Source organism: Hypanus sabinus, chromosome 13, assembly GCF_030144855.1.
Source record: "Hypanus sabinus isolate sHypSab1 chromosome 13, sHypSab1.hap1, whole genome shotgun sequence".
Classification (NCBI taxonomy): Eukaryota; Metazoa; Chordata; class Chondrichthyes; order Myliobatiformes; family Dasyatidae; genus Hypanus; species Hypanus sabinus.
Window position 1 is genome coordinate 80,685,440 of NC_082718.1, and position 25,430 is coordinate 80,710,869.

Sequence of the window (25,430 nt, forward strand, 5' to 3'; positions counted from 1 at the left end):
AGGGCTAAACAGCTTGTCATATGAAGAGTGTTTGATGACTCTGGGCCTGGATTCACTAGAATTTAGAAGAATGAGGGGTGACCTAATTGAAAACTATCGCATGGCGAAAGGCCTTGACACAGTGGATGTGGAGAAGATGTTTTCTATGGTAGGAGTCTAAGCCCAGAGGACACAGCCTCAGAATAGAGGGGTGGCCGTTTAGACTATAGATGAAGGGGAATTTCTGTAGCCAGAGAGTGGTGAATCTGTAGAATTCATTGCCATTGGCAACCGGAAAAATGGATCAGTCATGATGAAATGGCGGAGCAGACTCGATGGGCCAAATAGACTAATTCTGCTCCTATATCTTATGGTCTTATGTTCTTTGCATACTATATTTATGGTAGATACTTCTGTTTATTTTGTAATATGGTTGTAATTACGTTATGGGTGCATCATGTTCTAATTCATGTGTAGTCTTAATTTAACTTTATGGGTAATTAAAGATGGTATGTCCTGCTGTCTTAAAAAATGGGGTGGATCGATTTTGATAGGAGGCAGAGAGTGAGAGAGGTCAAGCTGCCAGGAGTTCACAATGGAATTAGTGTTTGTGTTTTCTGCATATAGTTTTTGGTAAATATTTGCAGTTTTCTTTCACTATTATTGTTTGATTTTTTTTGATGCACTGAATAAACAACCTTGCATGGAAGTGCGAAGTGACTCTAGCCATTTTTCTTCGATCATAAGCCACTTACCTTAACACCTTCCCTCCAAGGCATTATGATAAATGGTTTCAAATACACGTGAGGTTGAAAAGGTAGAACGATTACCAATCGCAGAGAGTGAGAGAGAGGAAGTCAGTTCTGCTGTCGTGGGAATGAACATATGTATGCATACTGGACCTTTGAGTTTAATAATATTCTAGGAGCTTGTTCATACATATGGATATCTGTAAGTTTGGCATCTGTAACCCAGGGACGGGCAGCACATGTAATGTTCAATACAGGCAGTCGCCAGGTTACGAGTGAATTCTGTTCCTGAGGCCATCTTTAAGTCGGATTTGTACGTAAGTCGGAACAGGTACACCAGGTATTATCTAGTGTCAGTTAGTCAAACGTTTGTCTTAGTATATAGTGTATATTTTACCTTCCTATGTATATAAAACACTTAAGAAACATAAGTATTTCAATAATTAAATCAGTGTGTTGCTTACTAATAATTGTAGCTTTCATCAGGGCATGGCCTTTCACATACTCCATTATTCTCATTTTATCCTTTATCCTTTAAAATTGTTCCAATCGTTGACCGACTGTAGCCTAACACTTTTCCAGTGACCAATGCCATTTCACCTCTTTCTGATCGCTTTATTATTTCCACTTTATTTTCAATCGTAACACGAGTGGACCTGCAGATGCTGGAAATAAATGAAAAACACAAAATGCTGGCAGAACTCAGCAGGCCAGACAGCATCTATGGGAGGAGGTAATAACAATGTTTCAGGCCGAAACGTAGTCACTACCTCCTCCCATAGATGCTGTCTGGCCTGCTGAGTTCTGCCAGCATTTTGTGTTTTTCATTTATTTTCAATCATGATCGTTTTCCATCAATGGAACAGAAACACTGCAGTTCAGCAGCAGCCGCGGGTGGCGGATCCTGACCTGAGCTCCCCCAGGTCCTAAAGTCCACCTGCACTGAGACAGGTTAAATGGGACAAGTGGGGGGGGGGGGGGAGTCAGGGTGAATCTTGCTAAGAAAAGTTTAAGCCAAATACAAAGTTATACCCTCAACACAGTATTAATGTCAACGACTTAAAATGGCAGATGGCGTCATGATCCAACTTAAAATGGCGGACGGTGTTCTCCTTCCTCCGTTCGTAACTCGGGGACTGCCTGTATTACAGAGACATTCAGAAAACAGAGTAGCAAATTAGGAGGCAAGTGGGTGCAGTTGCTGTATATGCACATAATACTATTAGAAAGCACCTGCAAGGCTAAAATCCCTGAAGCTTCCTCAGTTCTATGATTTCACAGAGGCCATTAGTCGTAGGGGATTTGCTGGTGGATTTGTTGGAGGGGGGACTTTTGAGCTCACTGCTGATGTGAGATGTTTTAAAATGGGAATAAATTAAGGCAAGAAAGACATTTATGTCATTCAAACGAAGTGGAGGGTATAACAGACCCTTTGCCAAAAGTGCAGAATGAGGGTACAGTAGCCTAGTGGTTAGCACAACACTTTACCAGGCGGCCCAGGTTCAATTCCCGCTGTTGTCTGTAAGGAGTTTGTACGTTCTCCCTGTGTGGGTTTCCTCAGGGTGCTCCAGTTTCCTCCCACAGTACAAAGACATACTGGTTGGTAGATTAATTAGTCATTGGAAATTGTCCCGTGATTTGGTGAGTGATAAATTGGTGGGTTGTGGTACAGCTCAAAGGGCCAGAAGGGCCTATTCCACATTGTATGTCAATTAATTAGATCGATTTCTCCGTCTGGTTTTAAAAAGAACTTCCCTCCTCCTCTCCTCGTCTTCTATTCCCCATTCTGGCCTCTTGCCTCTTCTCACCTGCCTATCACCTCCCCTAGTTACTCTCCTCCTTCCTTTTCAACTATGATCCACTCTCCTATCAGATTCTTTCCTCTCCAGTCCTTTATATTTCTCACCCATTTGGCTTTACCTACTCGCTGGACCTCTTTCCTCATCCCCTCACCCTTTTTATTCTGGCACCTTCCCCCTTCCTTTCCAGTCCTGAAGAAGGGTCTCAGCCCGAAACATGGACTGTTAATTCATTTTGATAGATGCTGCCTGACTGGCTGAATTCCTCCAGCATTTTGTGTGTGTTGCTCAGGAAAACGATACTTCATGTTCATTGTAGGTGGTGCCCTTGATCTTGCAGAGTACCAGCATTGCAAGAAATTCTGGATTATTGATGTTACCAGTACTCTTCCACATTGCACATGCAGTGATTTTTAAATTAACACAAAATATTTTGCTTTCACTCCTTCTCCACTGGCCACAGACCTGGCAAACATCGAGAATTCGTTGCAAAAACTACAGGCCACATTACCTGAGGAGAACAAGTGACCCATACAAGCCTTCATTAGACTGAAAGGTAGCATACATTGTGACACAGTGTCACTAAACAGTTGAGAGAAAACGCTGTATTGTTGATGTTATGAAAGAGGAATACAAAGAGTGATCTGAAACTTTTACTATTGGTTTGACTTCCCCACATTAGTGTTCCCATGAAGAAGTGGGGGTGGGGTTGGAATCAGAATCAGGTTTAATATCACTGGCATACGTTGTGAAATGTGTGATAATGTGGCAGCAGTACACTGCAATACAGAGTAATTACAGTAAGAAATATATGTATACATATTAAAAAGCTAAATAAGTTGTGCAAAAAAAGTTGTAAGGTCTTGCTCATGAGTTCTTTGTCCATTCAGAAATCAGAAAGCATAGCAGAGGGGAAGAAGCTGTTCCTGAACCGTTGACTGGGTGCTTTCAGGCTTCTGTACCTCCTCCCTGATGGTAGCAATGAGAAGAGGGTGCGTCCTGGGTAGTGGGGGTCTTTAATGATGGATGCCCCCTTTTTGAGGCACTGCTGCTCGAAGATGTCGTGGATGGTGCCCTTAATGGAGCTGGCTGAGTTTACAACTTTCTGCAGCTTATTTCGACCCTGTGCAGTAGACACCACAACACACCCCCCCCCCCCCCATACCAGATGGTAGTACATCCAGTTAGAATACTGTCCACGGTACATCTGTAGAAAATTGGCAAGTGGGATAAGTTGTTGAGCAATGATGCAAGAGTTATATAGGAGAGGTAACCAAAAGTTTTTAACAGATAATTTCAGGCTGTGGCAAGAAGGGGAACATGAATGCAACGTAATATTCTCCCATTGACATGGGGAAGAGAATCTGTTTAGAACTCAAGAGTTAGAGGGCAAACATATTGTGTCAAAGGACTTGAGGCAGAATGCCACATCTCCAAGGAGGGCAAGATCATAAAAGTTTGGAAAAACAGGAATCAGAATTCCAAATTATTCATATTCTAATTCATGTGTAGTCTTCAGTAATTAAAGGCTGTTGTAGTTGTGGAGTTCATGTTGAAAAATTCCCTCAAAGTAAGCCAGTTTGTCCAGGCTTCCTTTGAATCAGTTGTTAAGTTCAGCTTCCCAAACCATTGGGAAAGCCCTTCTCCTGTCTAAAGTTAAGTGCTTACTATGCCTGAACTGCTTGACCATAGTCAGAGGGTATTTACAATCAGGATGCACAGTGTGAAGGAAAAATGCTGAAAGCCTTGGTCTGGAAAGCTAATAACAAGTCTATTATTCCTTTGAGCACTGAATGAAGATAGATTATCTCAGTGAAACTGATAGGAATCTGTCAGGAAATCCAGAGCTGCACTGTTCTGGAGCTTGTGTGTAGCACTGACCACCCAATGGCTCAACTAGTGCATATGGAATCAGATTTGTAACTGGCCAGAGTAATCCTTGGGTGGTGGGATGGAGATCCGTCTCTATCAAGAGAGGTTTGTGGTGCTCCTTCCCTCTGCTAGCTTGCTGGTTGTTCTTGGGCAAGATGAGGCACCTGCTTAGCCCCCGATCAGGGTCACACAAAGCCATGCGAGCAGGTGGGGGATGGTCATATCAGCAACTCACAAGTCCCCGGTTATGTGGCCACTGACACCAGGCAGACAATCTCTGAGGATTATTGATAATGGCTGTGGTCATCCTTTGTTTAAAGACACTGCCCAGAAGAAGGCAATGGCAAACCACTTCTGTAGAAAAATTTGCCAAGAACAATCATGGTAACAGAAAGACCATTATTGCCCATGTCCTGTGACACACAGCACATAATAAACTAATGGATCCGAGGTTTAATTTCTGGTTGGACTTTGGGTTAATTATGGTAGATATGACAAAAAATTTCAAATAAGGGGAAAATCAGTTAACGTCTTCATCCTGACACAATTGTTGATGAAAGGGTAAGTACCTATATAGGGTAAAGACTTCTCCAGGAACAGTTATAATGTGCTTTTAGGTCAGCTTAGTGCATTAGGTCAACTCAATGACCAAGCACTGAGTATAATGCAATCTTGTGGATGAAGTTACCTTATAGATCCTGGCATTTAAACATTTGGCAGTCTGAGGTGCTGGTGTCTGGGAGTAAGAAACAAGAAGTGGACATTTAAAAATATGTAAGATGTAGACAATTCAGGCTGTTTCATTATTGTAACAAGATCAGAGCTGATCTGTACTCAATTCACTCCAGATCTGCACTCAGTAATAAAGATCACTGCTTTGTTAGGCACAGGAGCAGAACTGGTGTTGTGTTCTGCTGCTGTAGCACATCCTCTTCAAAGTTCGACGTGTTGCGCATTCAGAGTCTGAACGACAACTGAACCTCTTGACCATGTCTGCATGCTTTTAGGCATTGAGTTGCTGCCACATGATTGGCTGATCAGATATCTGCATTGACAAGCAGGTGCATAGGTGGACCAGATAAAGTGGCTACTGAGTGTATAATCTTGATACAATTTTCATACGAAAACTTTAAACCTTATTTAGTTTTTTTATTTGAAGTGGAGACCAGAACTTCTATTAACTTTTGAGTAAAGGAAAGCTTTCTGATGGCACCATAGGTGGCCATCTCTGAATCTAAGATTATGTCACCTTGTTTTGACTCTCGTACCTAAGAAGAAGTTTTTTTTTCCCCTGCTTCATAGTAAATCCTCTAATCACCTTCAATGCTTGAGAAGATTGAGGGTGATCTAATTTTATTCAGGGGATTGTCTGTCCCTCAGTTTAGCAGGTTTAACGTGATGTTCTGGTAAACCTACACTGCACGTACTCCAACAATGGCTCAGGATCTGCTTTCGGTGTCTTTGTAGGTCTGAATATAACTTCATACCACCAGGTCTGGCCTGAACTTCAATGTCATTTTCTCTGAGCTGTAACCTATGTATTGGGACTGAGAACAGTAGACCACAATCCAGTCACTTTGATACACAATGTTGTGCCAAATCAGAAACAGGTTTAATATCACCAGCATATGTCATGAAATCTGTTAATTTTACAGTTGCAGTACAATGCAATACATGATAAACATAGAAAAAACTGATTCACAGTGAGTAGATATATATGTCTATTAAATAGTTAAGTTAAATAAGTAGTTAAAAGAAACAGAAATACAAATAAGTAGTGACATAGGTTACAATATCCATTTAGGAATCGGATGACCGAGGGGAAGAAGCTGTCCATGAATCATTGAGTGTGTGCCTTCAGGCTTCTGTACCTCCTTCCTGATGGTAACAGTGAGAAGAGGGCATGTCCATGGCCTGGCTGACATGAGATATATATATCTCTGTTATGTCCCTGCCCCTGTTGTGTCAGCCTCAACTACCACCTTTGGCAGGGTATTATTCAAGTGTTAGCCGTTTCCTTTTTACAGGTCATACATTTTAATGTGGTTTCCAAATCCATCTTTGCCAGCTCTCCACATATCCCTTCATTCTTTGCTTCATTCTGATTTAACATGTTGGTTACTGATTAAACTAAATCATATTCATTCCTTGTGAGAAATTCTACCAGTTAAGATCACAGTTTCCCAAAAAGGCCCTGGAACTACCAGAATATCAATTACGCATTTCTCATTGCGTGACACCATATCTAAAATAAGTGATTCCTACACTCTGACCAGGAAAACTAAATGTGTATTCTCTAAAGTATTATTGCTAATTTGGTTCACCCAGTCAAGTACTAATTGTCAATGTCCAATCAATTATTTAAGCCACAAATTCAATTCTCTGAATTTACCCAACCTTTTTGCATCTGGTTTAAGTGGGATCCCAGACCTTTCTGCTTTTGAATTTAGACCCCAGCCGCTCACATTCCCTGAGCAGAACATATTTACCACTTTAACCAATATCAGATCTTGGCTGGGATTAGGGAAACACCAGTATTTCCTTGCAAAATGTAGTCACAGAAAGGCCAGAATTGAATGCAATGTATTAGATGTGTGTGGTGAGGTTGGAGATACGTCTCTACCAAAAGAGGTGTAAGGTGCTCCTTCTCTCCGCTTGCCTGCAGGTCACCCTGGGGTGAAGTCTAGCCTAGCCACACACCCCCAATCAGTATCTTGTGAAGCCATGGGAGCAGGTGGTGGATGGTGCAGATCACAAGTCCTGGTTATGCGACCACTGACGCCAGGCAGACAATCTCTGAAGAGTATTGATAATGGCTGGGGTCACCAATCTTGTAAAGATACCGCCCAGAAGAAGGCAATGGCAAACCACTTCTGCAGAAATATTTGCCAAGAACAATCATAGTTAAGACCATGATTGCCCACATCATATGACACAGCACAGAATGATGATGATATTAGTCAAGTCAAGTCAAGTCACTTTTTATTGTCATTTCGACTATAACTGCTGGTACAGTACATAGTAAAATGAGACAATGTTTTTCAGGACCATGGTGTTACATGAAACAATACAAAAACTACACTGAACTACGTAAAAACAATGTGGAAAAAACTACACTAGACTACAGACCTACCCAGAACTGCATAAAGTGCACAAAACAGTGCAGGCATTACAATAAATAATAAACAAGACAATAGGCACAGTAGAGGGCAGTAAGTTGGTGTCAGTCCAGACTCTTGGTATTGAGGAGTCTGATAGCTTGGGGGAAGAAACTGTTACAAAGTCTGGTCATGAGAGCCCGAATGCTTCGGTGCCTTTTCCCAGACGGCAGGAGGGAGAAGAGTTTGTATGAGGGGTGCGTGGGGTCCTTCATAATGCTGTTTGCTTTGTGGATACAGCGTGTGGTATAAATGTCTGTAATGGCAGGAAGAGAGACCCTGATGATCTTCTCAGCTGACCCCACTATCCGTTGCAGGTCTTGTGATCTGAGATGATGCAGTTTCCAAACCTGGCAGTGATGCAGCTGCTCAGGATGCTCTCAATACAACCCCTGTAGAATGTGATGAGGATGGGGGGTGGGACATGGACTTTCCTCAGCCTTCGCAGAAAATAGAGACGCTGCTGGGCTTTCTTTGCTATGGAGCTGGTGTTAAGGGACCAGGTGAGATTCTCCGCCAGGTGAACACCAAGAAATTTGGTGCTCTTTACAATCCCTACCGAGGAGCCATCGATGTTCAGCGGGGAGTGGTCGCTCTGTTCCCTCCTGAAGTCAACAACCATCTCTTTTGTTTCGCTCACATTGAGAGACAGGTTGTTGACTCTGCACCAGTCCATTAGCCGTTGTACCCCCTCTCTGTACACTGACTCATCTTTCTTGCTAATGAGACCCACCATGGTTGTGTCATTAGATGAAGACTAACTAAAGCTCTTTATAGTTATAATTTGGTGTTTCATCATCGTGAATATATGAATCAGTAACCCAGTTGAGCTTTTTAAGTTATTCTTGTATTGCTTCCTGGTTTTTAATGTTGTATAAGTGTGGTGAACTACATATACCTGTCTGGACACGCCCCCCCCCCCGCTGACTGCTCCTCCCTCAGTCTCCAGGATGTTGTGTGATGGTCTCTTGCTGCTGATAGTGCTCTCTCTTCCAGCTAATAAAAGCCTATCTCTCGCCTCGCGTCTCCGAGAGTTATTGATGGTGCATCAATAAGATTGGGAAACTTTGAGGTTGATTGATGTCTTCAGTCATTGGTACTACAACATGTGCTTGTACCTTCTGTCTGCATTGCCTTGCATACACTGCTGCCACCCTGTGGTCAAACATGGTAGAATTAGTGTTCAGTAGTTTCAAAATAGTTGATCCCATGCTTTTTGCTTCAGTCTTAAAAAGTCCCTTGTTCAATCCCCAGTCGGCATTCAGCTGATTTTATGCAGGGGCTATAACTAGGCTACATATTATGCCATTTTCTTAAAAAATAGGAATTTAGCCAGGTTTTTCTTGTGAGCTGATGAAATGATCCATATTTGAAAATATATGGCAATGTCTGGATTGGCTTAATCTGTGAGAGGAAATTTTATTACAGAGGTCAGCGATCTGATTGAATCCCTCTTGGCCAGGGCCACACAATATACAATCACTTTCTGTCAAGTGATTTTATTCTTTTCTTTCCAATATTCCTGCTGTCATGACACCTCTGAGTGGGACATGGACCCATGATTGTTGGTAAATATCTAGTATTTAGGGCCCGATCATAATATTTGAGTCAGGTGTTCAGTGTAAATTGTTCTGCTGCAGGGACTTTGACCTGATACAGTAACTGCATTTCTTTCTCCACAGATGCTGTCTAACTTGCTGAGTGTTTACAAAACTTCAGTTTTTAATGTGCAAATATGGTATGAGCACATTTTGTTAAGTCTATTCTTCTTTCTCCAAGCCTAGGATTACTACTGCAAAAGTCCTCAGCATTTATATATAGCTAGGGTGCCCAAGACTTTTGCACAGTACTGTAATAATTTGTGTGTGTGTGTGTGTGTGTGTGTATATGTGTACATATAGCTAGGGTGCCCAAGACTTTTGCACAGTACTATAGTAATTTTATGTATTGCACTATACTGCTGCCACAAAAAAAAACCAAAATTCATGACATATGTGAGTGATGATAAGCCTGATTCTGATATGGGTCTCTATTGTGGACTGAGAGCGGGAAGGGGGCAGTGGGAGGGGAGGGAGAGGGAGAGGCATTCTGTAACCAATAAACCAATCACTTGGAATCCAGTGACCTTGCTTGTAGTCTCAGGGCTGGATGTGTCTACACCCATACCCACCCCCGGCACTCCTTTGCCACCTGCCCCACACCCCTCCCGTGGCATTGCACCCTAGCCATTCCCAATATCCTTAGCTCTGACCAGATTTACAAACTCGCTCCTCACTCCACATTGACGGTACAGTCCTGTGCAAACATCCTAGGCACCCTAGCTGTATATATAGGTGCCTAAGACTTTTGCACAGTACTGTATCTTTCTTTGTTTTCCATGTTTATGTCCATTCATCAGTGTGTTCAATGAGCTGTTCCATTGCTCAATAGGACTGGGTTTATGAATTTACTGTTTACAACAGTGCTTTCTGTATGTAACCATACTGAGTGCCCACTCTGCCCAATTAATTAGTGCTAATTATATTTTGAGAATAGCATAGCGCTTCGACATGGAGACTATGGCCGCTTTTTCTTCGGTGCAGGAAACGTGCTGAAAATATCTGACTACTCTGTGGTTAATGATTGTTTATCATCTACTCAGTATTTGTGTTTTTTGAAGGATGGCTTTGACAAAGCTATGAAAGTTTCTAACTTTGGCTTTGCATGTAAGAGTTTAATCCTGAGACCCAGATCTGAATGTTCCTGTGTAAGATGAGCTTTGAGCAGTGGGAGTTGGTGGGGGTGGGAGGAAGCCTTTGGCCTCAACCAATTTACAGAAATATTTTTAGTCTCAGATTGAGCTCTCATTTCACTGAGAGTGGTTACTGAGTTACTTTGTTAGCTGTGAAGATTGACCAAGTGTGGAAGCAAAGCTTTGAGCAGTTGAGATGTGCTCCTAACATGATGCTGTAAATTAGGAACTTGAATTACCAGTTTGAATTGATGAGCAAAGCTTCTTTAAAAACACACACAAAATGTCCTGACTGCCCACTCTTTTTCACAGATGCTGCCTGGTCTACTGAGTTCCTCCAGCATTTTGTGTGTGTTGCTTGGATTTCCAGCCTCTGCAGATTTTCTTGTCAAAGTTCTTTAGATGCTGAAGAGCCAAACAACATTCTCTAGCAGTCAATGGCCTCTCTCCCCATCAAAGTACGTTTATTATCAAAGTATGTGTACAACCTCGAGATTTGCCTTACAGGCAGCCACAAAACAAAGAAACCCAAAAGAACCCATAAAAAGAATGATGAACTCCCAATATGCAGAGAGAAAGAGAGAAAAAAACTAATCGTTGAAACAATAAGAGTAAGCAAATAGCAATTAGAACGAAAGTGAGTCCTCGGACATGAACCTCGGAGCAGGCCCCCCGCCTCAGCCTCCGTGTGGCGCAGAGCAGCAAGCAGAATCGGGCCGACCCTGGCCCCTGGGCCCGACACCCTGCCTTTTCAATCCATCCAGCTCGGTGTTTAAATCAGCATTAATAGCACTAATTGAAGGCAACTGACAAGTATTATTGGAGATGCTGCTTTTTGGAAAATCAAGGCTTCTAACAAATCAGATGCTAATTAGAAGACAGCTCCAGTTGTACAGGTTGCAGTGCCTTGCCAATCAGTTATTGGCCAATAACGTCATTGCCAAGTGCTTCTGAATTCGGAACATCATGCAAAGAATTTGACTTTTCCCTGCACAATATGTGTTTTGATTGGGCACTGACATTGTAAAAAATCACATTGCCACTCTCTAAACTATTTTGTGCCTTGAAAAAGTATTCAGCCCCCGCAACTGCTTTCACATTTTACTCTCATTTCCTAAATTTAACATATACTGAAGTTAGACTTTTTGAGCTAATCTACAAAACATTATGCATCGTGTCAAATCAAAAGAAAAACTTCCAATATCGATAATTTAATAAAAGTTAAAAACCAAAATTGTGAGGCTGAAGAAGTATTTGTAATTACTACACTGACTTTCCTCAGGGGCAATATACTGTATTACCTTACCAACTCACCCAATTTGTTGATGCAGGAGATTGGTGGATCACCTGTTTTTAATGAATTCCAAGGAGCAAATACCTCCCCTCTCGATAAGATCCAACAGTATGGTAGATTTTCGACAGACCAAACCAAAATGAAGACAAAAGAGCATACAAGACAAGTCAGGGAAATGATAATAGCGAAGCACAAATCTGGGGAAGGGTACAAGACCACCTCAAAGGCACTGAACGTACCTTGGATCTCAGTGCAGTCCATCATGAAAAAATATGAAACCACAGCCACATTGCTTAGGCCAGGTAGATAGATCCTCTGAACCTAGTCACCAGAGAAGAATGGCACTTGTAAGAGAGGCTACTGTGACACCAGCAGTCACTCTGAGTGAGCTGCAGAAGTCAGTGGCTGCAACTGGAGACAAGGTTCATGGCTCCACCGTCTGTAAGGCCTTGCACAAAAAAGGTATTTGTGAAAAAGTGGCAAGGAAGAAACCGTGGCTAAAAAGAAGGCATATTCTTGTCCATAAAGGCTTTGCAAAGTGTCACTTGGAAGATACTCTAAAGTTATAGAAGAAAGGTCTCGTGTTCAGGTGGGACTAAAGTGGAAATGTTGGCCTCAGCATTAAACGGTATGTGTGGCATAAATCTAATACTGTGCGTCAGCCGGGTAACACCTTCCCTTCAGTAAAGTATGGTGGAGGTAGCATCATGCTATGAGGATACTTTTCAGCTGCAGGGACCGGAAATCTGGTCTGATGGGAAGATGTATGCTGCCAGATACAGAGAGATCCTGGATTAAAAACCTGCCAGCCTCTGCCAGAAAGCTTAAACTGGGGAGGAAGTTCATCTTTCAGCAGGACAACGACCCAAAGCACACTGCCAGAGCAACCATGGAGTGGTTTCAATTGAAGGAAATTGATGTACTTGAGTGGCCCAGTCAGAGTAATGACCTTAACCCGATCGAACATCTCTGGCAAGACCTCAGCTTTTCTCTGTCTACCTGGCACAGCTTGAGCATTTTTGCAAGGAGGAATGGGAACATCTTGCTCCATCACATTGTACAAAGCTAATAGAGATTTATCCAAAAAGACTATGGGCTGTAATAGCTGCGAGGGGTGGATCAACTAAATATTGAGCAAAGGGGAATGAATAATTTTGACCTGCTGACGTTTCAGTTTTTGAATTTTTGGTTTTACATACTTTACGATCTCCCCTGTTTTGGGGGCTTTTTCGGTGAAAAAAAGGAGCATGTGATTCACAGCTAAAAATTCTCAGTTAAATTGATCAAATCTCCGGTTGTAACTCATTTAAAAGGGTTTGGCAGCTGAATACTTTTACAAGGCACTGTAGCGATGTTGAAAGTCAATTCATCTAACGTTGACATTGGTTTGATTTTTAAGTTTCAGAACACGGGCTACAGACCAACAATACTTAAATAGCACCATGAATGAAATAGTATAGAATATACACAGCAAAAATGCAGTCCATATGCCCCAGATATTCATAACCTGTGAGCTGAGACTAAGACACGTGAGGAAAATCAGGCCCCAAATTACTTGGCAAAAAATAGAAAGCAATAAGCTCCAAGCTACTTTCAAGCAATGTTTGATGCTCAGTGACTGTGACATTTGTGTTTAACCACATCCTGCCCGTCACAGATCCAAAATCTCCTGAATCCACAAGAAGCATCTCACTCTCTCTGTCATTCCTCTTTCCACACTCGATTTCACTCACAAATGCAATCAATCTCTCTCCCTCCCCCCGTATCTCCCTCTTTGTTTCTCCTTCTCTCTGACAAATGAACACACACACACGCACACACTCACAGTCACGTACACACACTAAAGAATAAATACGCTCCCCTGCTTCGTTAAAATTTAAAAATAATTACTTAACTTCCTGGCATTAAGTGTGGTCAGTTAAGAACAAAATTACATCTCATTAAACTCATTTGCTTCAGTAGGACCAGGTAATGATGAATCTCCCCTCCAAAGGTAACTTAATGGCCAGTGAAATTTTCGGTGAGGTAAGACTGACTCAGGAGCCCCAGGACATAAACCCAAGTGAACTGAAGGGCAGAGGATTGTCCAGCTACTAACCCTAAACAATAATAGTATTAGGATTTAAATATACTTAGCATATTCAAATATACCAGTTTTTGGAGAGAGGGCAGTCAGGAAATAGATTTTGCAAACTCTCAGGTCTGGATTAAACAACTATGAATGTGATCTAATGAGGAACAATAATTCACAAAAAACTTGTAAAATTCTTGTTTCTTCACGAATGTTATCTGACATGCTAAATATTTTTTGGTATTTTATGGTTTTATTTCTGATTTCCAGCATCTGCAATGTCTTCATTATTCATCGTCCAATACATTAAAAATTAGTAAGTATTTGTACTATGTAGGGAAATTGTGCTCTGAAGAAACTGAGAATACAAATGCTCAATGTCAAAAGTAGCTTGATGGTTTCAATCTAAAATATTCCACTCTTTTGTGAATATTGTATATGAAACCTGTAATAAAATGGAACAAAGCCCCTCTTTATTTTTGGCTCTCACTCAGGGGAAAACATTTTGGGCAGATTAGCACAAGATTATGAAACAGAAAAAAATAATATTGTGATCAATCTAACTGCTTTACCCATTTGTATTCAACATCTATACTTGATTATATACTCAAGTATTGTTTTTCTTCAATCTTCGAAGCCAAAATTAATTCCACACATTGGTGAACCATGAGTTGAAAGTAACTTAAAATTTGAAGAAGTTAAATTAAGGCACAAGAGCATACAACCAGATTTCTGAGGAGAAACTCATTCTCCTGTCCTTGCCCAATAAAGGGACCACTGCAGATGAATGGCATAAATATATAAATATAAGCCTGTTTACTGACTGCCCGTTATGCCACTGGCATTTAGGGCAGCAATGAAGGTCCTCCTTCCCTGGCGGTGTTCAGGGTTTCCTACACTTTGTCAGTCACTTCCTCTCGGTTTCTACTACTATCAGTCAGTATATCCCACGTGGGACCCAGGAACACCATCACACACACATGTAGAAGAATTCCTTATTGCTTTTTCCATAACAGTTTTGTTTTATCAGTCAAGCTTGTTAGCCCTGAGATGAGCCCTTGAACCTGGAGGAGCGGTGGGACCACTCTTAGTCAGACCTCTTCCCTTTGACCTGTTTGGCATGGGTGACCCTACCAAGAGCCAAAGCAGAAAGCCCTGACTCCAGCCAACGTAGCTCTCTGCGTCAAAGGCATGCAGGCCTCCAAACCCTATGACAAGGTTTGGAGGATAGACCTATTTGGTAGTCCCTAAGTATTTTGCGTATGTTGTCAACATTACTTTTTGTGGTTTTTCTCACTCGGGTGACTTACACATTGTTGTATCCGTTCATTTGTTATGTCCCATGTTGTATTATTATGTATGCAATCTAAAGTATAACTAGCTTAGGAAGAAAGCACCAATTCTAAAATAAAAGGGAAGGGTGTCGGCTAATGGTCAGAAATGGTCCTTTTATCATGAGATGACCTGAGAACCTAATTTAGAAGGAAGGATTGAATAAATTAGGACTTTGTTCCTTGCAATGTAGAAAATTGAGGGGAGAGTTGATAGAGGTGTACAAAATTATGAGGGGTATAAATAGGGTAAATGCAAGCAGGCTTTTTTCTGCTGAGGCTGGGTGGGACTACAATAGATATCAGGGATTAAGGGTGAAAAGTGAACAATATAAGGGGAAACTCATCATTCAGGGTGGTGAGAGTGTGGAACAAGCTGCCAACACAAAGTGGTGCATGCCAGCTCCCTGCCAACATTCAAGAGAAGTTTGGATGTGTACATGGATGGTAGGGGTGTGGAGAGCTATGGTCTCAGTACAGGTCAATGAGAACAGGAAGCTTAAAATGATTATGGTTTTGGTATGGACTAGATGGGCTGTACTTTTCTATGACTCTGTATATAAAACAGACTCCTGATCCCCAAGGACCCCTTGGTTAAGGGTAAGGTTGCATCTCATAAAATGGTCGGGAACCCCTGAACAACCCATGAACACTACATCTTTCGCACAATTTGTCTATTTATTCTTTATTGTAACTTCTATTAATGTGCGTTTTCTGCACTGTAGTTATAAAAACAAATTGTACAACTAATGATTCTGAATCTGAACTAAAGAATCTAATATTATTTAAACGAGGTAATGAAATAAGTTATGTGTGGACCATGTATTGGAACTTGGATTAGAGTGACAGAAGAAATGGTTGTTTAAACAAACACACACTGTATGAAGAACTTAAATTTGTGTTTGAATTTGACATGGTAATTATAATTGAGCAATGACTGTCATTTGGTCAGTCCTGGGAACAATGTGAATCAGGTCGTGAGGTTTATTGAAAAGTTAAGGAAACAGTAGCAAGTAATTAGTATCTTTGTGATTAAAGCTGAAATTGAACTAGTTCAAGATGATTAATGAAAAGCAAGCCAAGAGCAAAAACTTTTTTGAGTTACATTGGGCAGTTGAAAGGAATTTTATACAGCAGTTGGAGTTGTGCTTTGACCTTCCATCAGCAATTGGAAATGTCTACAATTACAGGAATTAGACAAGCATGAAGTAAAAGTAGGCTGTTTTCAACAGGCTGTTTTAACGTAAATGTAAACTGGGATAACCAAGCAAAGTATATATATGTGTCACAATATACAACCCTGAGATTTATTTTCATGTGGGCATACTCAATAAATCTATAGAATCTACACAAAGAATCTTTGTGGGCCAAAGGGCCTGTATTGTGCTGTAGGTTTTCTATGTTTTTTTCTAGAATCAATGAAAGTTTGCCCAACTTGGGCATTCAACCAGAGTGCAGAAGACATCAAACTGTGCAAGTACTAACAGAAGAAATAATAATAATAATAAATAAGCAATAAATTACAAAAACATGAGATGAAGAGTCCTTGAAAGTGAGCACATTGGTTGTGAAAATATTTCAATGATGGGGCAAGTGAAGTTGAATGAAGTTATGCCCTTTGATTCAAGAGTATAATGTTTGAGGGGTAGTAACTGTTTCTGAACCTGGTGATGTGAGTCCTGAGGCTCCTGTACCTTCTTCCTGATGGCAGCAGTGAGAAGAGGGCATGTCCTGGATGGTGGGGTCCCTGATGATGGACGCTGTGTTTCATGTGGATGTGCTCAATGGTTGGTGGGGGGGTGTTACAGAAATATTGAAATTTCTGGAGTGTGTTTAGCATCTCTTCCAGCAACCATCGATTGCAAAAATAAGAGTTTAATACTGAGTAATAAGCCATGTTTAGTTTAGTCTTCAGTACATTAGTATTTATCTAAGAATAAACATGTGATTGCCTTCTACGGCATGCCTGAAATTAAAAAAAAACAACTCACTCTCTGAGATGGGGGGAGATCCATGTAGTGAGGCAGAAACTATGCACAATAACATAGGCAAGTTGGGCTAAACCAGATCAGCAAGAGGTATGTACTGCAATTTTGAGTCAGTATGCCCCTCTCCCCCAAAAAAAAGCAATGAGAGAGGAGTAATTAATGAGAGAGTAAGCTTTAGTTGCCACAGAGCTCCATGGTGGTTAGCACAACACTTTACAGTACCAGTGAACTGGGTTCAGTTCCTGCTGCAGCCTTTACGGAGTTGGTAGCTTCTCCCCATGACTACATGGGTTTCCTCTGGGCGATCAGGTTTCCTTCCACACTCCAAATAATACTAGTTGGCAGGCTAATTGCCATTGTATATTGTCCTGTGATTAGTGTTGTAATTGTGAACAAAGTCACCTGAGAGATACTGAAGTTAGTCAATATAGAAGTGTTTTATTCTACATTCGAGACACTTTTGGAAGAGGTCTGCTTAACCCAATATTACCTGATGTTTTTATATCCTGAAGATCAAATGTAACAGCAGGACAATTCTATAGTTGCAATGTATCTACAGTGCTTCCTTTGAATTACATATAACTTTCAATCACTTCCATCTTCACACCCACATTCCAGGTACCCAAAATGAATTTTAATTCCTGCCGATTCTGGAGTGCATTCATGCATATGCAGGTTTCTGTGGTCAAGTGGGAGACCATTGTTCAGAGCTGCATTTTAAATCCATGTTCAGGTCTGCAGACTGGATGCTGTTAGTATTTGCTCATAACTCCATATATCATAACTCCAGGATACACCCTAACAATTAGGCTGGGGTTAAATTGGGAGATTGCTGGGCGGTGTGGCTCGAAGGGCCCAAAGACCTTATTCCGCACTGTGTCTCAGTAAAAAAATAAATAAAACTATATATATATTATCTAAAAGGACAGTGTCAAGTTGCAAAGAAATTCTTAATTAAAAAAGAATTGTGAAGGGTGGGTAGATTGGCAAAGGTGGCGATAAGAAAGCAAAAAATACAAAATCATAAAAATATTTGTAAATGTTGATATTTTGTTATAAAAAGAGGGTGCTTAGCTGCAAAATAGTCTCTTTATAGCAGATTAGACGAGGAAGAGAGAAAGATGATGGCCAGTCCTAGCAAAACCAATATTGAATAAATAGAATTGACACAAGTGCAAAACCTTGTAATGAAGTAACAATTCTAATATATGACTCTAAAACACATGGGTATATACCATGGAAAAATGGATTAACTATAATTTCCCAGTATGGTCTTGATTTGGGAAGAGGAGCTTTAGACTGGAAAAGTGTACTTGTCATCCTGCTCTTTATGGAGGATGAGAGTGAGAACCCAATGAATCATTGACCAGTTGGCTTAACACCTGTTGTTGGAAGATAATTAGGGGTTATAATGGGAAGAGTGACTGAACGGCTTGAAAACTCTCACTTGATTTTGATGAGCCTACAAAGCTTTGAGGAGGTGTTGTCCATACCTGACAGAAGGTGGAAGGACCTGGGATTTGACAATATTCCTCTTTGGACTTTATTGTTGTTATCAGCTCTGATTTAGTGGTGTTGTTAGCAAACACTGTGATTTCCACCACTTCCAAGTTAAAATTCTTTGAAAATTAAAGATGACTTTTTGGACAAATGAAGAAAGCAGAGAGATTTGCGATTAATAGTGGATAGAATACCAAATATCCAATTTTACCTTCATTACAAAAAGAGGCAGCAGTTTAGCTTACATAAGTGTTTACATATGAAGAAAAGATTTTAAAAATTGGGCAAAAATGTAACTAATATGTTGTCATTCATTTTGCGTGTGGACCTCAGTTTCTGTTGAGATCATTAAAATATCAGGAAGTAGTGCAGAAAAATCGAAAGGGCAGGTGATTATTTATTTTTTTAAATTGAGATACAGCGTGGAATAGGCCCTTCTGAGCTGTGCTGCCCAGCAATCCCCCGATTTAATCCTAGCCTGATCACGGGACATTTTACAACAGCCAATTCATCTACCAGCTGGTTTGTCTTGGGACTGTAGGAGGAAACCCACGTGGTGATGGGGAGAACATACAAACTCCTTTTAGGCAGCGGCAGGAATTGAACCCGTAGTGTAAAGCATTGTGCTAACCACTTTGCTACCATGCTGGCTATGCTGATCTTTATATTCAGGGCATTAAAGTGCAAGGTTGTGGACGTAACAGCCATTGTTATACCACCAGTGAAGTAATGTAAACCACTTTGTATACCGCTGCTTAGAAAAGACCTGACCATTGAGGGGTATTTAGCAACGATACCAGCCTTTTCAGGGTTAAATTATAGACACTGGTGCTATTTGTCATGTATTTTTAAATGTTAGGGAGTGATTTGATTTGAGCATATGACATATCCAGACAAACAGATATATATTCTTTGTCTTTATTCTATTTCCATTAAGTGTGGTGATCCAAAAGTACGGAATGAAAATTAGAGCCAGGCTTTTCAGGAGTGAATTGACGTCAATGCTTGTTTGTTTGGAACTGCTCAGAAGGCATAAATTAATGTAAGGTCACTTGTTAATTTTAAATCTAAGATGGGTGGATTCTGTTAACCTTAAGTCATTTTGAAAATTGGAATAGGGCAGGTGCATGAAGTAAGGTTACTGATTAACCATGGACTTATTAAGTAGCAGAACAGGTTTTGTAGGGCTATGTTCATGTATATACAGTGAGCTATAAGGAGCCAATTAACTGTGTTAGATTTCACTTTCAGCTGTTAAACTTTTCTCGAAACACAAAGCCTGCAATAAGAACGTTGGGGGGGGGGGGTGGTGTAGAATCTATTTCTAAGTGTTTAAGAATGCGACAAGAGAAGATTATGTAAGGAAAATAAAACAGGAAAATAAACAAAATGGTAGTGAAACGCATTTAAAATGCAGGCTAGTAGAGTCGGAATCACCGACCTGTGGTGGTGTAGTGAATAGCACGACAGATTACGGCTCGGGGTGTCAGAGTTTGGACTTCAATTCTGGTGCCATCTGAAAGATGTTTGTATGTTCTCCCTTTGAGCATGTGGGTTTCCTCCGGGTGCTCCGGTTTCCTTCCACAGTCCAAAGATGTATCAATTGGGTTAATAGGTTATTTTACATTGTTCTGAGATTAGGATAGGATTAAGTTGCTGGATGGTGTGGATCATTGGGCCAGAAGTACCTGTTCCATGCTGTATCTCAAAAGTAAATAATAAATCAAATCAATTTACTCCACCTAATTTACAGTCACTTGTTCTTTGCATATAGGAAGGGCACAAGCAAAAGGAGCGGATGACGAGGATGAATCGAAAATAAGTTAAAATGCATCAATGTCAAGGAGAACCAATAGAAAAAGAAATAGTGAAGTTCTCTACAGGCAAATAAAATTCTTAACACCCGGATATGGAGCGTTCACCAGAGTCTACAATTGATAACCAGTCACAGCAAAGTGGTACAAATATTAAGCAATCAGACTGGTAAGACTAAACAGTGGATGACAAGTGAAATTGTCAAAGAATGTTCAGGGCAGGCAGCTGTGGAGGCCAGGTCATTGGGTCAACAAGGCAGAGGTTAATAGGTTTTTGATTCATCAGGGCGTGAAGAGATATGGGGAGAAAGTGGGAGATTGGGGCTGAGAGGGAAATGGCAGAGTAGATTTGATGGGCTGAATGGCCTAATTCTGTCTTATGGTTAAATTTAAAAGAGGAAACTGTTTTGAAATCTCAAACTATTGAGAAATTGAATATGTAAATGAAATTGGGAAGTCAGCAAGAAGAATTAAAGGCAGGAAAGATATGGTTTGCTTCCTGGAGTCAAAAGAGCTGGAAGAAAGCATAAGTGAAGCACAAAGTCTGGTGAACATCTGTTGCATCGAGCAAGCAGTTTTGTGCATTTTAGGGGGTTCTATACTATGGTTGAGTTTTGCATTAAATATTCATGCAGTTAGATGCTGTGGTGTCTGGCAGTGTAATATCTTGCTTCAACAAATGTCCTTTCAGAAGAGAGAAATCCATCAAAATCCAGTTCGTGTGAGTTTTTAAATAATGTGTTAATAAGGATGATTAAGTGCCAAGCCCAACACAGTCCGAGGATTGTATTGGGGACAGCACAACGTAGTTTCTGGCACCAACGTAGTTTGTCCACAACTCGTTAACCCTAACTGTACGCCTTTGGAATGTGGGATGTGTTTTGCAATATCGTTGTCTTGAGTGGTGACAATAACATTCTATTCTATTAAACCAGGAGGAAACTGATGCAGTCACTGGGGGGAGAATGTATCAACTTCTAACAGACTGTGGTGGGAATTGAACCTGTAAAAGTGTATGTAATTTTTCTGGACTACATTGCAATTTCTGAAGCCAGGATTGCAGAACTGAATTTTGATGAGCGAGTCCTGCCCAGTGCCATATGATTGTCTGAAAGGACCTGTGCAATTCTTGCTGATTACTTGGTCCAGAGTAAAGTGCTCGGATTTGTCCTCTTTCTGTCATGATTAATTGCCCCTTCATCATTCGATGCAATTCTCTGATAACCCAGCTGAAATATTTCAGTATTGAGAACTACAGTGCCCCATTTAGACACGTTGGGTAGATGTTGACCTTTAAGGACATTTTAATCTATCACACTTTCAACAGCCAATCTTGGGAGAAGTTTGAGCTGACTGGAGAACAGCTGTGTGACAGTTCTTTATTTTTCTGTTAGTGACAGTGAATGCTATTTTCCTAGAGGTACAACAGGTTTATATTCATCCCCATTTCATGACACTATAGGTTTCTAAAACCTTATTTTGGTGGCAGCATTAGTTCATCCCTCAGTGTGCTTTATTCTGAAAGTGTGTTCATTTATTGTAACAAAAGGGATCCAATTAAATTCTGGACATAACAATTATTATTTCAGGAGAAACTGGGTCCCGAAGGCTATGTTTTATTCTTCAAAGTTGCTCTGAAGTTATAAACCCAAGAGATTCAGCAGATGCAGAAAATCCAGAGCAACACACACAAAATGCTGGAGGAACTCAGCAGGTCAGGCAGCGTCTATGGAAATGAATAAACAGTCCTTCAGCATTTTGCATGTGTTTCTCTGAATTTGTACGCTTGATGATTTTGACACATTAAGACATGCGTTGGAGTTAAACTGAATCAATCAGGTTTAATATCACTGGCATATGTCATGAAATTTGTGTTAACTTTGAAGCAGCAGTACAATACAATACATGATAAATATAGAAAAATATGAATGACAGCATATATGTATATATATAATAGTTAAATTAAGAAAGGTAGTGTTCATGGGTTCACTTAGAAATCGGATGGCAGAGGTGAAGCAGCTTTTACTGAATTGCTGAATGTGTGCCTTCAGGCTTCTGTTCTGTACCTCCTTCCTGATGAGCAGAGGGTTATGTCCTGGGTGGTGAGTGTCCTTGATGTTGGAAGCCACTTTTCAGAGGCATCACTTTTGAAGATGTCTTGGATAATACGAGGCTAATACTGATGATGGAGCTGACTAATTTTCCAACTCCCTGCAGCTTGCTTTGATCATGTACAGTCGCCACCCCCCCACCCCCCTCACCCCACATACCAGACGGTGATGCAGGCAAAGATTACATGCACTGGAGATGTAAAATAAAAGTAATTCTGGAAATTAATGAGTTGTTTCAAGTGAACATTTGGATTACACATGCTACTTACTTTCTCTTGGGGGTGGGCAGGTGGCTAGCTTTCTTATCAGCTAGTGATTCTTAACCTGGGGTCCACAGACCCCTCAGTTAATGGCAGGGGTCCACTGGGTTTAAAAAAAGGTTGGGAACCCCTGTTCTAAGCTAACATTGTAAAAGCCTGCAATTTACTTAGCTAGCTAGGAACTTGCTGAATTCTTTCAAAAACGTGGTGGGGGGGGGGGTTAAACAAATAAATTTAAACAATCTCTCTCAAAAGAAAATTGGCAGGTCAGCTTTTTATTCGCTGTACTCCTAAACTGTGGAACTCAAGACCTAAAGAGATGCAGACTCAGTTGACACTTTTGAATGCCAGTGCAAGCCCTATTCATTTAAACCTTTACAAAATGCTGGAGAAACCTTGACAAGAAGTGTGGGGAGGAGGAGGATAGCTCAAAGGTGATAGGTGGGGCCAGGTGGTTAGGAAAGGCAAAGGGCTGGAGAGGAAGGAATCTGATAGGGGAGGAGAGTGGACAGTTGGAGAAAGGGAAGGAGGAGGGGACACGGGGGAGATGCTAGGGCACGTGAGAAAAGGTACGTGGCCAGAATGGTGAATAGCAGAAGAAGGGAGGGAGAGGGATTTTTTTTGCCAGAAGGAGAAATCGATATTCAGGTTGGAGGGTACCCAGACAGAATATAAGGTGTTGCTCCTCCACCTATCGTGGTGCAAGAGGAGGCCATGGACCAACACGTCGGTATAGGAATGGGAATTTGAATTAAAATGGGAATTTCCACTTTTGCTGGAAAAGAGATCCATGCTTTTTAGACCCTGCATCTTGGGAAGGGGTTTTCCATATCACACAATGGGTTCAGCATAATTGAGTACTACACAAAATGCTAGAGGAGTTCAGCCAGTCAGGCATCATCTATGGATGGTAATAAAGAATCGATGATTCAGGCCGAGACCCTTCATCAAGACTCATGAATAAGGGTCCTGATGAATAGTTTTGGCCTGAAATATCAACTTTTTACTTCCCTCCATATATACTGCCAGATCTGCTGAAATCCTCCAGTATTTTGTGAGTTACCCTGGATTTCCAGCATCTGCAGCAGGGATTCCCAACCTGGTGTCCATGGACCTCTTCCTTAATGGTATCGGTCCATGGAATAAAACAGGTTGGGAACCCCTGATCTACAGAATCTCTTGTGGTTACTGATAGAGGACCTTTGTCTTCCAGATACTAAGTGCATGACCCATCCAGTGAAAGAATCTCACATGTACGTGTGATGACACATATGTCATCTTTGAGCTTCTGGTGATCACAGAATCTCATGGCACGAAAATAGGCTATTCAGCCCAACTTCTCCATATTAACCAGTGCACCCACTTCCTATTAATTCCATTCCCCAGCATTCAGTCCGTAGTCTTCGATGCCATATATGTACTTACTGCATTTTGTCAACCACCCAGCTTCAAGCATTCTTTTGTGTAGTGTGTTCCAAGCCCCAGGCTCTGAGTACTGAGTGAAGACAATGAAAGCTGAGATTCCCATTCATTCTGTGGATTATTTCCAATCCCAGTGGAAGTAGTTTTTTGGAGATAATAAGCTGTATAGCAGACAGGAAGATTGAGAAGAGGGCTGGTGTGACAATGCGGTTTGTTTTTACTCTTGCCTGGATTAAGATTTGGAAGGCAGTGGGACCCCATGGGGTTAATATCACAGATTGCAGATTATGTATCAGGCATGGGATGATAGTATCAGAAGATAACCAAATGTGAGGAGCTTTCTTCATAATCCCCTTCAGCTGGTGGACACATGAATGCCCCTTTCAGTGGTCAGTGATACTCTTTGTGGATACTTTCTGTGGATGTGTTTTTTAACAAAGGCCACGTCTCTGGTACATCTTCGTGGTCAGAGTCTGCACCATCACTCTGGAAGAAGCTCTAGAAGGAGGCGGTTAAAGTGGGTCAAAGTTTCCCTGTAGGAGGCAGCAACTTGATTCGTCACCCTTGCCAATGTTATTGATAGTCTTGGCTGTGGAGGCCAAATCATTGGGTCTATTTAAAGTGGAAGCTGCTAGCTGCTTGATTAGTAAGGGTGTCAAAGATTACAGGGAGAAGGCAGGAGAATGGGATTGGGAGAGATAATAAATCAGTGGATCACTGTGTCAAATAACCAAATTCTGCTCCAACATCTAATGGTCTTGTTTATTTATTTATTGAGATGTAGCATGGAATAGGCCCTTCCAGCCCTTCACCCAGCAACCCCCAATTTAACCCTAGCTTAATCACAGGACAATTTACAATGACCAATTAACCTACCAACTTTTTCGTCTTTGGACTGTGGGAGGAAACCAGAGCACCCGGAGGAAACCCACACAGTCAGGGAGTACAAACTCCTTTCAGGCAGTGGCGGGAATTGAACCCAGTTCATTTCTACTGTTAAAGCATTCTGCTGGCCACTATGCTACCATGCCGCCCAGGTCTGGGGACCTGGCATACTTGCTTCTTCTGAGATAAGAGAGGTGAAATCAGGGTTCATATCAGAAATTCTTCTTAACCATGTACTCCTCCAGAGACGTCGCCTCTTCCAGCAGGTTTGTTGGTTCTCAGCTACCAAGTACCCTGCCCAACCTCCTGACAGACTGCTGTAGCTCAGAGGCTTTGCAGATAGTCTGTCGTGGGATGGAGTTAAGCCACTCACCTAAAATAACAGATGGGTCTAAGGAGGTGTTTGCTGACTGCCTCTTTATCCTTAAAGAATTCTTCTTCATTCTTCACTCTCAGCAGTGTGGTT

The 25,430-nt window shown here is 41.2% G+C and overlaps 1 protein-coding gene and 1 long non-coding RNA gene across 5 annotated transcripts in view; one reads left to right on the top strand and one right to left on the bottom strand.

The window, feature by feature from the left end:
• Window positions 1-25,430, top strand: part of LOC132404048 (uncharacterized) — a 267,886-nt gene that overhangs the window by 157,038 nt on the left and 85,418 nt on the right. The window lies entirely within an intron of this gene.
• The window catches only part of LOC132404052 (uncharacterized), a 28,612-nt gene continuing 4,712 nt past the window's right edge, over window positions 1,531-25,430 (bottom strand). Inside the window, exon 3 of the long non-coding RNA XR_009515413.1 lies at window positions 1,531-1,868. This is a non-coding gene — a long non-coding RNA (uncharacterized LOC132404052). The remainder of the gene's footprint in view (window positions 1,869-25,430) is intronic.